General features: G+C 43.8%; 1 protein-coding gene across 2 annotated transcripts in view; it reads left to right on the forward strand.

Annotated features, from left to right (window-relative positions):
• Positions 1-7464: 7464 nt before the first annotated feature.
• WDR47 (WD repeat domain 47) overlaps positions 7465-10827 on the forward strand; it is a 71839-nt gene continuing 68476 nt past the window's right edge. For both annotated transcript variants that reach the window (XM_003784081.2, XM_012801743.1), the window contains exon 1: positions 7465-7824. The gene's annotated coding sequence lies outside the window, so the exon portion shown is untranslated. The remainder of the gene's footprint in view (positions 7825-10827) is intronic.

Genomic DNA, 10827 nt, shown 5'->3' on the forward strand with positions numbered 1-10827 from the left:
CAGGCTCAGAAACTGACTTCATCAGCAAATGGAGAGCATATCCATCTCTCAGGTGGACCTACAGAAACCAAGCTCATAAGACCAATGTGTAACAATGGATACAGGCTTGGTGTCTGTAGTTCAGCAGCTGGAGTGCCAGCCACATACACTGGAGCTGGCGGGTTCAAATCCAGCCTGGGCCCGCCAAACAACAATGACAACTATAACCAAAAAATAGCCCGGCATTGTGGTGGGCGCCTGTAGTCCCAGCTACTTGGGAGGCTAAGGCAAGAGAATTGCTTAAGCCCAAGAGTTTGAGGTTGCCGTGAGCTGTGATGCCAGAACACTCTACTGAGGGTGATATAACGAGACTCTTGTCACAAAAAATATAAAAAATAAAAATAGATATACATGTAGAGCGGCACCTGTGGCTCAAAGGAGTAGGGTGCCAGCCCCATATGCCGGAGGTGGCGGGTTCAAGCCCAGCCGGGCCAGAAACTGCAAAAAACCCCAAAAAAACAAAGAAAGGATATAAATGTAAGTAAAAATTGCACCACCACATTCTTTTCTAGGTAGACCACATGTAGGAAACAGAATTATGAGGGTGAATCATAGTGAGGGGAGTTACATGAGTGCATTTTCTAGATAAAATCCTTATCAATCAAGTAAAATAGGACAGAAATCATACAAAATTAGAAAAATGGCTCATCAGGGCCTGAAGGAATGCAGAGGGTGGGGCGCCTGGAGAGCCACCTTCAGGATTGTTTTGTTACTGACGCTGGATATTTAGCTTGAGTCTTCACTTTCATTGACAATACCCATCCAAGCATTGTCTATGGTTTTCACTTTAAGGTGACTTTGCATATTCCCAGTTCATTTAGATGTTGACCTTGGATGCAATTCAAAAAGGGCAATTTTTTTTTCCCTTTTATTATTATTTTTTTTTTTGTTAGAACCTCACTGGATAGAGTACTATGGCATCATAGCTCACAGCAACTTCAAACTCTTGGGTTTAAGCAATCCTCTTGCCTCAGCCTCCAGAGTAGCTGGGACTACAGGTGCCTGCCATAAGGCCCAGCTAGTTTTTCTGTTGTTTTTTTTGTTTGTTTTTTGTTTTTTTTTAGAGACAGAGTCTCACTTTGTCGCCCTTGGTAGAGTACCATCATGTCACAGCTCACAGCAACCTCCAGCTCTTAGGAATAGTTAATTCTCTTGCCTCAGCCTTCTAAGTAGCTGGGACTACAGGTGCCCACCACAATGCCTGGTTATTTTTTTGTTATTGCAGTTTGGTCGGGGCAGACTTTGAACCCGCCACCCTTGGTATATGGGGCCAGCGCCCTACCTACTGAGCCACAGGCGCCACCCAACACATTGCATATTTAATGTAAGCACATCTCTCCCTTCCTCCCTCCCTCCCTCCCTTCCTTCCTATTTTCTTTCCTTCTTTTCTCTTTCTTTCTTTCTATCCTGAGATAGTCTTGTTCTTTTGCCAAGGATACTGTGCAGTGGTGTCATAATGGGTCACTATGACCTAAAGCTCACTGGAATTTCAAACTTCCAGTCTTACAGGATCTTCCCTCCTTAGCCTCCCAAAGAGCTGACATTACAGGTGTGATGTCTCTTTCACTTAAGCTTTGTTTAGGGGCCCAGGAGGCGCCTGATAGACCCAGGCTATTCTACCTCCATAATTCTTTTTTTTTTTTCTTCCAGACAGCACTTCACTTTGTTGCCCCAGGCTAGAGTGCCACGGTGTCAACCTAGCTCAGAGATCTTCCTGCCTAAGCCTTCCAGAGTGCTGAGATTGCATGTGTGAGCCTTGGTCCTACCTCCACAGGTCTTGATCTATTTGAAGGAAGTAGCAATGGTGCTTTTTTCTCTTAAAGCCTCACTTAGGTAGTAGATTCCTTACCTTGAGTATTGTGCTGCTGACTCTGAAGCACAAAACTGTTTGATTTGTGTATGTATGTATGTGTATTCTAGTAATGAGTGTAGCACTTCTAAAACAAGTTTCCTTACCCTACTGAGCTTCCCCCAAACTCCTTGAGGCAAGACATCATAGTTTGAGCTTGTGCTCAGAGTCCTTTCCTTCTTTCTTTCTTTTTTTTTTTTTTTTTGAGACAGTCTCAAGCTGTTGCCCTGACAGAGTGCCGTGGCATTGTGGCCCAACTCTTGGGCTCAAGTAATCTTCTTGCCTCAGTTTATCTATTTTTCGTAAAGATGGGGTCTCGCTTTTGCTCAGGTTGGTCTCGAACTCGTAAGCTCAAGCTATCCACCTGCCTCAGCCTTCCAGGATAACAGGTATGAGCCACCTGGCCTGGCCTCAGATTCCTTTCTATTTGGGGAAAAATAGAGGTCCACTAGGCCAGGTGCTGTGGCTCACTCCTATAATTCTAGCACTGTGGGAGGCCAAAGCAGTGGATAGTTGGAGCTCAGGAGTTCAAGACCAGCCTGAGCAAGAGTGAGACTCGACTATTTTTCTTTACTAAAAAAAGAAAAACTAGCTGGGTGTTGTAGTGGGCACCTGTAGTCCCAGCTACTCAGGAGGCTGATGCAAGAGGGTCTCTTGAGCCCAAGAGTTTGAGGTTTCTGTGACCTATGCCTCCATGGCACTCTACCCAGTGAGACTGTCTCAAAAAAGTAAATAAATAAATAAAAGGGAGATCCACCTTAGCCTATAGGCATTTAGGTCACAAGGCACCATGAATCATTTTGTCAAGTTAGAACCTGCATTTCCAAATAGCGCCTAATCCAGCTCCTGCAGAGGAGGCATTCAGTAAATATTTGGTGAAAGACAGAGGCAGTACCTTGGGATCTAAGGACAGTCCTTCATCTAAGAAGGCCTTGTCCTTTCTGAACAATTCACTGCTATTGCAGCAACTAGAATGAAAGACAAGATCTAATCTTTTTTTTTTTTTCACAAGATCAAATCTTAAGGAGAATGGCGAGAGTGGCTGAGTATAGAAGGAAAGGTGATACCTTAGGTTAACAGCTATTGAGGTTGTAGTGTAAAACTGGATGTTATATTAGGAAGCAGATACATAGTTAAAGCATTTGTCCGTGTACAAGTGATAAGGAGGCTCTAGTGTATTATATTTCAGTGCCTGGTTCCTTCCCTCCTTCCATCCTTTTTCCCAGAAATATAATAATGGTTATGTATTTGCTTCTGACAATGCTGATTACAGTTCATTGAAAATTTATATGCAAGTAACACTATACCATAGAGTATGGGGGATATACACATAAAGAAGACCTCTTATCCTCCCTGCCTTGTCAGAACACGGTCCATTTATTTCAAGCTAAAATTTCCGGTTGTTACAGTGAGGTGGAGTGAAAAAAAAATCAGATCTGTTAGAATCCTGGCTTTGCCACCTATTAGCTGTGTTACCTTGGACAAGTTATTTCCTTAATCTGAGAATAATTAACAGGTGTTAGAAGGGATAATGTGAAGCTTGAAAGAGAGTGCAGGCGAAGCACTTCATTTTGCGCTTAATGAATGCCAAAACCAATCTAGGACCAGATCAAGTTCTTCCTTTTTTTCTAACCCTCTGTCCCTAGTGGGGGCTCAAATGTTTTTTAGATTGTTCCTGATTAGAAACTTTTTCTAGATCAACTTGAAGATTTAAATATTTAAATAATGCTGGCTCTTTTCATGCGCAAGCAGAGGAAAGACCATATGAGGACACAGTGAGAAGTCAGCCATCTGCAAGCCAAGAAGAGAGAGGCCTCACTGAAACCCAACGTGCTAACACCTTGATCTTGGACTTCTAGAAACTACATGGGGTGGAATTCTGATTTCAGAAAGAAGACTACAAGCTCAGTGCCTGTAGCTCAGTGGTTACGGCACCTGCCACATACATCAGGACTGCAGGTTTGAACCTGGCCTGGGCCTGCTATACAACAAAAAAATAGCCGGGAGTTGTGGCAAGCGCCTGTAGTCCCAGCTACTTGGGAGGCTGAGGCAAGAGAATCGCTTAAGCCCAAGAGTTTGAGGTTGCTGTGAGCATTGATGCCATAGTACTCTACCAAGGGTGACATAGAAAGACTCTGTCTCAAAAAAAGAAATAAGAGTACAAAGGAACCTGCTTCCTACAAAAGTGGGTAAACTCTGTGAGGTATCTGTGAACACTTTTCAGAGGACTAATTGAATGGAAATATAAAGATTTAAAGGAAATAGAAGCAAATATTTTTTGGTCTCAAAAAACCCTCAGTAGAGTGCTGTGGCATCATAGCTCATGGCAACCTCAATCTCTTGGGCTCAAAGTGATTCTCTTGTCCTCAGTCTCCCAAGTAGCTGGGACTACAAGTGCCCACCATAACACTCAGCTATTTTTTTAGAGCCCAGGTTTTGCTCTTGCTTAGGCTGGTCTCAAACTCCTGAGCTCAGGCATTCCACTCGCCTCAGTCTCCCAGAGTGCTAGGATTACAGGTATGAGCCATTGCACCCAGCCAAAAATTTAAAAAAATTGAAAAAAAAAAAAAGGCATCTCCCGTAGCACAGTAGGTAGGGTGTCAGCCACTTACACAGAGGCCTGACAGGTTCAAAGCCAGCCCACGCCTGCCAAACAACAATGCCAATTACAAAAAAAAAATAGCCAGGCATTGTGGCAGGCGCCTGTAGCCTCAGCTACTTGGGAGGCTGAGGTAAGAGAATCGCTTAAGCCAAAGAGTTTGAGGTTGCTGTGAGCTGTGACACACAGCACTCTACTCAGGGCAATACCTTGAGACTCTGTCCCAAAAAATAAATAAAATTTTTTAAAAAGTATAAAAAGTAAATGAAAGCTACATCACTATAAAAATCTATTTATCTCCCTAGTTATAACACCACCAGTATGCAAGTATCGTATAAAGCATTATTTCCAGGATTAAATGAAATCACATATGTGAAAGTGTCATGATAAAAACATAAAATAAGAATTATAAAAAAAATGATGCTGGTTCTTGTTCAACAGTCAAGATTTAGAGGTGGTTTCTAAGATGAACTACACTGGCAAAATAATCAAGAGTCTATTTCCAGAATATATTGTATCTGCCCACTCTTTCAATTTAAACATTTGTAAAGTCCTTTTTGTTTGCTCGTTTTGTCTTCAACTTCAAGACTCCAAGTGACATTAAATTGTGTTTATATTTATTTGGCTGTCACTTATTGAGAATTTTTGTTTGTTTGTTTGTTTGTTTTTTGAGACAAAGTCTCATTCTGTGACCTGGGGTAGAGTGCTGTGTCATCATAGCTCACAGCAACCTCAATCTCTTGGGCTTGAGCAATCCTCTTGCCTCAGTCTCCTGAGTAGCTGGGACTACAGGCGTGCACCACTATGCCTGGTTGTTTTTTTTAATTTTTAATAGGGATGGGGTCTTGCTCTTGCTCAGGTTGATCTTGAACTCCTGAGCTCAAGCAATTGGATTACAGGAATCAGCCACTGCACCCAGCCTGAGAGAGTTCTTGAAGAAGACTTTCTTGCAGGAGTAAGACTAGACAATTGAAGTTTTGCTGTTCAGCTTTTGTGCCTTAATTGTTAATATATTTTTCATAGGAAGTTTTCTTCAAGCTATTGCTTCTCTTATGTTGAATTGGACAAAATTTTTCCTTTCCAGTAGTGTATTTTTTATAAAAAATTTTATGTTTAATTTTTATGGATACATAACAGTTGTACTTATTTAGGGAGTACATGTGTTATTTTGATACAAGCGCACAATGTCTTATGATTAAATCTGGGTAATTAGGATAGCCTTCACCTCAAACATCATTATTTCTTTGTGTTGGGAATATTTCAAATCTTCTAGCTATTTTGAAATATATAATAAATTATTATTAACTATAGTCACCCACTTGTGCTATCAAACACTAGAGCTTATTCCTTCTAACTGTATTTTTTATTAATTTTAATTATTATGGGCACAATAGTTGTATATGTTTATAGGGTACATGTGATATTTTGATACAGGCATATGATTTGTAATAATCAAATCAGGGTAATTGGGGTATCCATCACCTCAAGCATTTCTCATTTGTGTTAGGAACATTCCAATTCCACTCTTTTAGTTGTTTTTAAATACACACAACTTATTGTTAACTATAAATCACCCCACTGTGATATCAAATACTGGATCTTAACTATATTTTTGTATTCATTCCTCAGCCCCCACCCCCCATCCCAACTATCTTTCCCAGCCTGTGGTAACCACCATTCTATTCACTGCCTCCAAGAAATCAATCTTTTTTTTGTTTTTAGCTCTCACGTATGAGTAAGAAGATCAGTTATTTGTCTTTTAGTACCTGGCTTATTTCACTTAACATAAAGTCTTTCAGTTCCATTCACGTTGCCTCAAATAACAGGACTTTATTCTTTCTAAGTCTGAATAAGATTGCTTCTTTTGTCGGCTCACAGCCTGTACTCCCAATACTTGGGACGCTGAAGTGGAAGGATCACTTGAGGCTAGGAGTTGAAGACTAGCCTGGGCACAAAGCAAGACCCAAACTCTACAAAAAAAAAAAAAAAAAAAAAAAAGGAAAAAAGAAAAAAAAGAAAGAAATTTTTTTTAAAATTTGCTGAGCATGGTGGTACCTGTCTGTAATCTTAGCTATTGGGTAGGCTAAAGTGGGAGGATCCCCTGGAAGTCAGGCGTTGGAGGTTGCCGTGAGCTATGATTGTGCCACTACACTCCAGTCTGGGCAACAGAGGGAGACACTGCCTTTTTAAAAAACATTCCATTGTGTATATATACACCATGTTTTCTTTATTCACTCATCGTTGGGCACCTAGGTTCATAGCATATTTTGGGTATTGTGAGTAGTGCTGCAATAAACGTGGGGATCCCAGAAATGCTTTTAATGTTGTCTTTACTAGTCACTTTGACCCAATTTTCCCTTTTTAGGAGATTCAGCTCACTCTGACCTTTAGGCTTTGTGAAGACGAGAGTCTCACAGATTTGCATAACTGTTTTCTTTCTTAGCTCTATACCCTTTGAATGCTTGAGCTTGGTTAAACATCGCGTATATTTGTGGTGTACCACTGCACTTAGGGTGTGGGACTACAGAATTTACAACCAAAGGCTGTAAACACTGAATAAGATTAAGTGACTGAAAAATGCTTCAAGCCAAATCAGGTTTACAAAATGAGTAATCAAGAAAGAGAAATTTAAACTGCAGGGAGGAAGTGGGACCTGGAAAAGCGGTGAGACAAGGAGATGAGGCAAGATTTATTTCATAAATCCTTATTGACAAGTGATCGGGACGAGTTTTAAGAGTCAATCCTAATACGCTGACGACGTCTCCTTTTGGAGGCCACTGTCCACGTTATTTTGGGACACCAGATCACCGGTCGGCTATTAAGTCTACGTTCTAGTCTACCAGGCCCTCACGCAATTGCTGCGCCCTCCCTTCCCTCTGCTGGGGCTGGTCCCAGAAACGCTGCCCCAGCCTGTCCTTCCCGGCCGGCCCCCGCCCCAGCCTTGGGTCCGCCCCGCCGCTCCCGGCCCCGCCCCGCCGACTCTCCCTTCGGCGCAGGCACCTGCCTGGCCGCCCCGCACGGCGGGGTCCTGAGGCGCCTCGGGGACGCGCGGCGATTGGCTGCAGCTTGTGGCTGGAGCTCTGATCCAGCGGCGCTTGACAACCGCAGTCTGGAAGAGGCTGAGCTGAGCGGTTGCCCGCCCGGGAGGGGCGGACGTGAGAAGGACGGACTGACGAACTGATGGACTGACGCGCGGGCGACAGGAGGGAGAACCGACACCAAACCCACACCGCCGCCCTCGCGCTCCTATCCCCGCCCAGAGCCGGCCGTTTCAGGGCCCCGGCCTCTCAGCTGCCTTCTCCTCCGCTGCTTCTTCGGGCTCGTCCGGAGCCCTCAGGTGAGTGACTCCTGGAGACGGAGGCGGGGTCGGTCTGCTGTACACCTGGGGTTGCCATGGTCACCCATCGCCTCCTGTCACCACCTGACAAGGCTCCGACCGGGTGGCCCTGGGAAACGGTCTTGAGTAGGCTTGGGTGCTGACTGGTAGGGGACCAGGGGTTCTGGGGGGAAGCCCCGGCACCTCCAGATGAGCGTCTACGAACTGCCTCTTCGCATTCGAGGCCGCGGCTCCTGGACCACACCTTTCGCTCTACCAGCCGGGTTCCCAGGCGGCGCGACACCCCCTCGCCCTGGCACTAGCAGCAAGCGTGCCCACCTCGGTAGTGCTGAGAGGCAGGAGGGAGATAACTGCGCGGATCCTTCCTCGCCCCTCGGCAGAGCGGGTGAGAACACCGAGGGACGCTCTGGCGACCCTTTTCTTGGCACGCCTGGGCCGGGAGGAGGGGAGGGAGCGGCGGGGCCGGGAGCCGAGCGGCGGCGTGGGGCAGCCCCACGGGGGCCGGGTTTGGCCTTTCTTGCGTCAGTGGTCCGTGGGAGCAGGCCTTTGGGGGATCTGGGTGGGGTCGGGAGAGGAGCAGCGACTGGATTTAGGACCGGCGTTGTGACAGGGGGCGCCTGCGTAGAAGAACGAGAGGTTATAGAACTCATAGGGTTAAACCGCTTCCCTTTATTGGGGAGAAATAGATTGGGACTCCAGCTCTGTGACCAGGCCTTGGGCAAAAGGGGCGGGGGCGAGGCTAGGCAGGGGCGTCGTTTGACCGGTGGATTTTTTCTTCTCTCTACCCAGACGTGCAGTTAGTATCTGCGCATGGTATCTGAGGGGACTGTTTTTGGCAACTTGATTCCTTCTGCATAATGAAGGAGAAGTCTTTGTTCCACCCAGATTCATAGGTTGCACCCTTAATACTTATTCCCCTCCCTTTGTTGTAGGCTTAGTAGAATGCTTCCAAAAGTTAATGACACGATAATTAACATGTAGATTTTTTTGAATGCTATAAATCAATTTTTCACAGTAAATCCAAGTAGGATTTTTTTTTGGTCTCTAGTGTTGGCATAGGTTGCATTAACATTTTACTTGAAAGGAGAAACGCCTGACAGCCCATTTTCCTTCATATAGCATGTTCTTGAGGACTCATTTAGGAAGACGTAATAATTACCTTAGGTTTTGGGGGGTAGGGTAGGTTGCTTCCAACAGGAAAAAGTATCCAGTGACTGAAAAGACAGTAGGTAAGTCATATAATAGTATATTGTTATGTTAAAAAAACAACCCAAAACACTTGCGCTTAGATGCTGTTATGAATATATAAATATTTTCCTGAGATTTTTAACCTGTTTATCTCCCACCTACTTACTTCCTGGTTCTTTTCTACATTTCATAAAAACCAGTACTAGTGGGACTGTATCATAAGAGAACAGAGATTCTATGTTCCTAGTTACATAATCATGTTCAACCTCCTTTTCTGTTTGTGAAAATGAGTTTATCATTTACTTACTGAATGGAGCACATGTGATATCCTTACTATAGGTTGCAATTTGAGAAACGCTTTAAAATAAGAAAATATATGCAATTTTCCTTAGTAGGTCAGTAAGCTGGAAATCAGAATGCCTGGATTAAGCTTCCCTTTGCTACTGATTACATTCTTGGAAGAGTTACTTACCTTACCATTGATTCTGATTTCTCATTCTGTAAAATGGGGATAATGCCTGCTACTGTTTTAATCTGGGAATGGACTCTGAAGTTGAATCAAATAATGCATTTGAAAGCACTTTGTGGGTGGCGCCTGTGGCTCAAGGAGTAGGGTAAAGGCCCCATTTGCTAGAGGTGGCAGGTTTAAACCCAGCCCCCCGGCAAAAAACTGCAACAATAACAACAACAACAAAAGAAAGCACTTTAGATAAAAATTTAGGGCATCTGTAAATTACCTTTTAATAGAGTGGAACATTGTCAAAGATAGTTTAAAATTTCTGCACAATCAATTTAGTATTTCTGGGACCAAGACTTTATTTCTTACAGTGGTCTTAAAAAGCCCATGAAAACTGTTGAGGTGCATTCCTACTTCTTGGCAGAGGTTATTTATTAATGTGTTGACATGGATAAAAGGGTGTTTCCTTCTATATATGGGTCAGGATTACTTTTTTTACTTGAGACAGAGTCTCACTATGTCACCCTTAGTAGAGTGTCATGGCGTAACAGCTCACAGCAACCTCAAACTCTTGGGCTTGCCTCAGCCTTTCAAGTAGCTGGGACCGTAGGTGCCCACCACAGCACCTGGCCATTTTTTTTTGTTGCAGTTGTCATTGTTATTTAGTGGGTTCGAACCCACCACCTTCGGTGTATGTGGCTGGTGCAGTAACCACTGTGCTACGGTTCTGAGCCAGGATTACTTTTTTGCTGTTAGTAGGATGTTCTCATAGAAAATAAGGCTATGTCCAAATCTTACTTGAGTTGTATTTGCTCCTTAATAATGCTTAGTGTGGATCATTGGTTCTTGACAAATGAAAAAAATAGCTTTATCCTCTCTGATCTGTGATTTCCACCTTAGAGAATTTGCACTGTTATAGAAATGCTACAGTGAGCCATGATTTATTTATTATTTGATAAACACAATGAAGTAAACAAGTGAGCCATGATTTAAACCTGTGATTGTATATTGAATGTGGCACACATTTATAAAGTTGTCATCAATTTCATTTGAAGACTTGGGTGAAAAATATTGTTGGCTGCATACGATGGCTCACACCTGTGATCTCAGCACTTTGGGAGTCTGAGGCAGGAGGATCATTAGAGGCCAGGGGTTAGAGACCAGTCTAGGCAACAAGCATAGTGAGACCATGTCTCTATAAAAACCAGAAAAATTCATTGGGTGTTGTAGCAGGCACCCATAGTCCTAGCTACTTGGGAGGCTGAGAGAGGAAGGTCATTTGAGCCCAGGAGTCTGAGCTTACAGTGAGCTATTATCACTCTATGCTAGCCTGAGCAACAGGGCAAGACCCTGTCTCA

This window comes from Otolemur garnettii, unplaced genomic scaffold (assembly GCF_000181295.1).
Source record: "Otolemur garnettii isolate 467f Iridium unplaced genomic scaffold, OtoGar3 scaffold00010, whole genome shotgun sequence".
Lineage (NCBI taxonomy): Eukaryota > Metazoa > Chordata > Mammalia > Primates > Galagidae > Otolemur > Otolemur garnettii.